This window comes from Danio rerio, chromosome 7, assembly GCF_052040795.2.
Source record: "Danio rerio strain M-AB ecotype USA chromosome 7, GRCz13ab, whole genome shotgun sequence".
Taxonomy (NCBI): domain Eukaryota; kingdom Metazoa; phylum Chordata; class Actinopteri; order Cypriniformes; family Danionidae; genus Danio; species Danio rerio.
In genome coordinates this window covers 44,919,100-44,925,184 of record NC_141027.1, presented here as the reverse complement: position 1 = coordinate 44,925,184, position 6,085 = coordinate 44,919,100, and positions in this window count along the sequence as shown.

Below are 6,085 nucleotides of genomic sequence, written 5' to 3'. Positions count from 1 at the left end.
TTTTTTTTTTTTATTCCAACACCTTCATTTCCATCAACTCTTTGAAATGAATATTCTACACAAAGCATAACAGGATGATCCCATTATATGTTATCTTATATTCTTGTGTTTATTAAAACAAAATTTGCAGCTGGAAAGGCATCCTCTGTGTAAAAACATATGCTGGATAAGTTGGCAGTTCATTCTGCTGTGGTGACCCCAGATTAATAGAGAGATTAAGTCGAACAGAATAAGAATTAACAAATGAATCAATAAATAAAATAGAGTCCAGTTTATTGTTATTAAAATAGGCTATAGGCCAGACATGCCCAAACAAGGCCCGCAGGCCAAAGTTGGCCTGTGGTAACCTTTGATTTGGCTCACCATACCATCTGAGAAGAAAGTTAGAATGAAGTGAAGGTTTGAGGCAAATGCCTTTAACAGAGATTGTAATTTCTAATTTAAGAAATTACAGTGGGTAGTGGGTAGCAGGATACCCTCACAGCAAGAAGGTCGCAGGTTCAAGCCCCGGCTGAATCAGTTGGGATTTCTTTGCCGAGTTTGCATGTTCTCCCCATGTTCACATGGGTTCCCTCCGAGTTCTCCACACTCCAAAGACATGCGGTATAGGTGAATTGAATAAGCTAAATTGGCCGTAGTGTATGTGCATGAATGAGTGTGTATGGATGTTTTCTAGTGATGGGTTCCAGCTTGGCGGATCATTCCGCTGTGGCTAAGCTGAAAAGAATGAATGAATGAATGGATGAATATCTACCTCAAATGAACACATGCAATATGTAATTAAGTCAATAATAAAATAAATAAATAAAGGCTGAGATGTAATACAATGTTAAGTCAACTATCAATAAACACAACTATTGGGTTAAAAAAAGTGTAATTTAGATACATTTAAATGAATATAATTAACCCAACATGTCCATGTTTTATAAACATGTATTAATGGTGTTACATTCGGTTAAATAACAGATGCACTGTTTTTTTTACATTATATATTTCATGATCATTACATAAACAGAGCTATAACTTGGCAATATCCCTATACCTAAACTAATAATTACCATATGTACAGTAATTGTACTTTCTTAGGTAAGTACATGGTATATATGGTACTGTAAAATTAAGTCCAACCACCTTAAATATACAGCAAATAGCGATGCTATATGCATACATTTAATTTCAAATGCCCTCCTCTGATTATTCTGCAGTGATAAAAAGTAAATGAATATGCTTTTATGAAAGCACAGAGCAGAGTAATACATTCGGCTCCTCTATTACTTCATAAAGCATCTGCAAGTTTTAATGCTGGTCGTGCTCATCATTCTAGCCTGCTGTTTATGTGGTTGGATCACAATTTGCGCATTCAAATTAAACGGATCCCAGGAACAACATTTTGTGCTTGTTTATTTCATTGCTAGAAAAAAAAAAAAAAAAAAAAAAAAAAAAAAAAACAGAATACATACCATATTTTCTAAGTCTGCTTGAGTAACCTCAAAGAGATTCACAGAAAATAACATGAACAAATCATTCAAGCGTTCTCTTGTATCCCAGCCAATTAACTGGTGCGCCACAGAAAAAAAAAATGATAGCCAATCCACAGCCCTGATTATGGCATCAGACAGATAAAAGCAGCACATAGATCATTAAACAACTCGCTAGCAGTTCAGGAAAAGCCCAGTTTCCCTGTATTAATTTACAGCCAATGGGAGGGGGACAGAAAAATCTCCTAGGTGATGTACAGTAATAGCCGAGCAGATTGCCGTATTGGAGGGAGTCGGGGTTTGCTGATAGCAGCTCAGGCTTCTGCTGTGAGTGGACAGCAGAGAGTGATAGGGAAGGAGCCCAGACTCTTTGCCTACAATGCAGATCATTAGAGGCAGGATGGCCTGGCGGGCGTCATACCTCACTAGCCTCAGATGGCACAGAGCGAGCCGAGCTGTTCAGCTGGCAGAGAAACTGGCAGGGCCAGGTGAGTTTGGCTCCTCCAGCCCGTCTTGATACCCTCCACTTCACGCACTCCCTCTTCTTTCTCCCAGCATGACTTGCCCAGTGAGTCTGGTTACCCCTGAATGAGCAGTGAGTTGGGCGTTGAGCTTGGCACGGCTGGATTTGCATGATTAGGTACTCTCCCTTCTATCACGCCAGACTCCTTTGACCTCTGCTTTGTTCAGGCAGGGAAGGTGAACACGTTTTATTCAAAACTACATAAAGAATGCATCTCAGATTTACAACACACATCTTCTACATTCAGAAAGAAAGAAAGAAAGAAAGAAAGAAAGAAAGAAAGAAAAAAAGAAAGAAAGAAAGAAAGAAAGAAAGAAAGAAAGAAAGAAAGAAAGAAAGAAAGAAAGAAAGAAAGAAAGAAAGAAAGAAAGAAAAAGAAAGAAAGAAAGAAATTTGTGAAGTGATGACTAAAAATATAAACCCTGTAGAGGTAACACAAGTAAACACTTTATGGTGTTTTTAAATTAAGCTTTTTATTCTTAAGGGAAAACCTGACATTCAAAACAGCATAGCTCTGTGTGTGTTTGGTTCTACAGCAGGACAATGATCCAAAAGTGTCTGATTCAATCCAATTGAGATGCTGTGGCTTGAGCACTTTTGGGATTTACACCTACCTACTGTAACTTTAAATAGTAACAATTTTTGACTACAGTGAGCTAAAAACCGAAATTAGGCATCATTGGAAAGAAGACACTTTGTGCTTTACTAAAAATATATATAAAGTTATACTTTAGGAATTAATTGGACAAAAATTGCACTGTGTTTAATACTTGTTTTTTCATATACAAACACAGGAAAACATTAATGTAATGACCTAGGAAAAATAAACCCGAAAGCCAAGGGTCTCATGAGTTTATATTTCAAATTTGATTAAGAAAGCATGCAAAATGAGATTTCTGCACAAAGTTTTCTGTGGCTACTTCAGTGTCCTTCTTTCCCTCACCGTCAGAGGCATTTTCTCTAAAATGACCTTCCCAATCTAAAACAGTAACAGTTGATGAATAATTTGGTCAATTTTTGGAGAGAAGACACTTTAGGCTTTACTATACATCACCTAACGTTTATAATGCTTAAAATGAAAAAAAAAAAGAAAAGTTATCAATGTTTAAGTAATGTAAAAAAAAAAAAACCCATTAAACATTTTATTAATTCATAAACAAATATATGGAAATTAGTCTTGGAGCAATACAGGAAAGTAATAGATCAAAAGTCACATGTCTCCTGAGTATATGTTTTGAATTTGATGGCAATATCATGCAAATTAACATTTCTGGAATATTTTTTTCTGAGACATTGTGTTGTGAAGAACGCATGTACTGAAGTTTTCTAACATTCATTCTTTAATTTTCTTTTCAGCTTAGTCCCTTTAATAATCTGGGGTCGCCAGAATGGAATGAACTGCCAACTCATAGCATATTATACATATTATACAGCAGTTTTTTATGCAGTGTATGCCCTTCCAGCTGTAACCCATCACTGGGAAACATCCACACACACCAATTCACAAACATACACTACGGACAATTTAGTCTACAATTCACCTATATGTCTTTGGACTTGTGGGGGTTTTTAACAACTATTTTAGTAATTTTCCACACCACTTTTTTTTTGTTTTTTTTCATTGTAAAATAATATACTGAAATGTATAGTATGAGTGATGTATTTAAGCATAAAAAAGTGGTTCATACTCAAAACCTCCAACAGTGTGTGGCTGAATTACAACAATCATGGCAAGATGAGTGGTTCGAAATTCCACCACAGCACTCATTGCAAGTTTTTTAAAATGCTTGATTGCAGTTGTTGCTGCTCAGGGTGGCAAATAAATTCTCACACAGAGCTAAGTTTTATATTTTGTTTTGCTTTAATAATAAAAACCTTCAATTCTAAACTGCATGATATGTTTACTTGTGTTACAAGTTTAATAATCTGAAATATGTGTGATAAACATGAAAAAAAAATCAGCAAGGAAAAACACTTTTACACACCACTGTATACATACATTCTCAGAAATAAGGTACACAAGCTGTCACTGGGGTGGTACCTTTACAGAAGTTAAAAATGTGTATTTTAAAGGTCCATATTAATACCTCAAAGGTACATATTAGTACCTAAAAAGTACAAAAGTATTCCTTTCAATTTTTTTAGGTACTAATATATACTTCTGAGGTTCCAATATGGACACTTTAACCACAAATGTGTACCTTTTGAAAAGGTACCACCCCAGTGACAGCTTGTGTACCTTTATTTCTGAGAGTGTACAGCAGTAGTAGTTAGTACTGGGGGTAATGCATAATTACCTGTAATGTGAGTTATATAATAATATTACTTTTTTATGTAATGAGTAAAGTAATGCTTTACTTAAAAAAATTATGTAATACAATTTGAGTATTTTTAATGCAATAAATAAATAAAGAAATAAAAATGCTAGTTACGTTTTAGCTTTTAAATAATAAATTGCTAAATTACAATTAAAATACATTTCCAAAATAATGGGTTGAAGCTGGAAGGCTTGGCTGTATAAAACATATGCTGGATAAGTTGGTGGTTCATTCCGCTGTGGCGACCCCTGATAAATAAAGGGACTAATCTGGAAAGAAAATGAATGAATTAATTAAAGTTTTCATGTTGAATCACACACCCAATGAGAGAATGTGCTTCCCGTGCACAGACAAGAGACCAAAATGGCAGAGCCTTATATTTCTGCGATGGAAATATTCAGACGCAATCCCACGCCAATTCGTAACTTCAAATCACTTTTTATTGTCACATCATCAGCAGCACGTGTGCTATGATGAGTGAAAAGCTTAGCTTTTTGATTTAGTGGCTAACTCGCATGAATTCGTACAATCTAATTCGTACAATTTAGTACGATTTGCTCATCACCCAATGGCTTGGCTGTCATGCCTCCTTTTTAAAATCATACATTTTCGTACGACTGAACTCATACGAATTTGTACGAATTAGCCTCTAAACTGACAAAACATAAAATACTTACGTTTCCTCATGAGATCAGACTGAATGTTCTCAAAATTATGAACGCACTGATGAAAAGGAAAAGGGGATTGTCTTAATGGACAGTGATTTTACTTCAATAATATGACAAAAAGTACAAAAGTTGCAAACACATTGGTATAAACTTTCATTAATCAGTTTATATGGTATATAAATGATTATATTTTGAAGTTGCAAGTTCTGAAAGAAAGCAAGCCTTAGCTAGATTAGAAAAAGTAACACAAAAGTAATGTAATGCATTACTTACCAAAAAATGTAACTCAGTAACGCAAAAAAGTAAAAAAAAAAAATAATAATAAAAAAAACTCAATATTGTAATGCATTATTTTCAAAAGTAACTTTCCCCGGCACTAGTAGTAATAATTTAATTAATTTTGATTGATTGATTGACTGATTGATATTTTGTCATGTGCAAAAAATGTTAAATAACAAGCATTTATTTATTTATTCATTCATCCATTCATAGTAATCACATAATCTTACCACATGCTAACGTATTATTCTTTTTTTTTAACAACTTGTTAAATAACATGACATTTTCAGAGTTCCTAAAGTGAGATTTTTAAAACCACATGAAGCCAACATCAATCCACAGCACAGACTTCTAAGGACCTGGCACATGTGACTAGATTTAAAAAAAAAAAGATGTTCCCTTTTTGAAAAAACACTCTTATGCGTCATTGACCCATCTATATCAGAGCTCTCCCTCCATAACTTCATTGTTCCTCCCTTTTATTATCTTTTCAGTTTGACGAAGCAAGCCAGAGGAATATCAATATGCTCAGTATGTGTTATACATTTAGACTGGGTGACTTAACACACTCCAGGGGCATTTCATCCACCTACGGTCTCTTTTCTTCTCCCATCAGTTGTCACAGTCTTTGATGCTGAGAGAGCAAACACATTCGGGTAATGCAGGATATATATGTGAAGTCGGGGCTTTGAGATCCCAGCCTCACGCTGTTTTATGAGGTTTGTTGTGAGAGTATCTGTGGAGTTAAGGGAAGTTAAAACACAGAAGCTGTCAAATTACCTGTCATACCTGCTTGTTTGTGCAGTTGTGCGCTCTGCA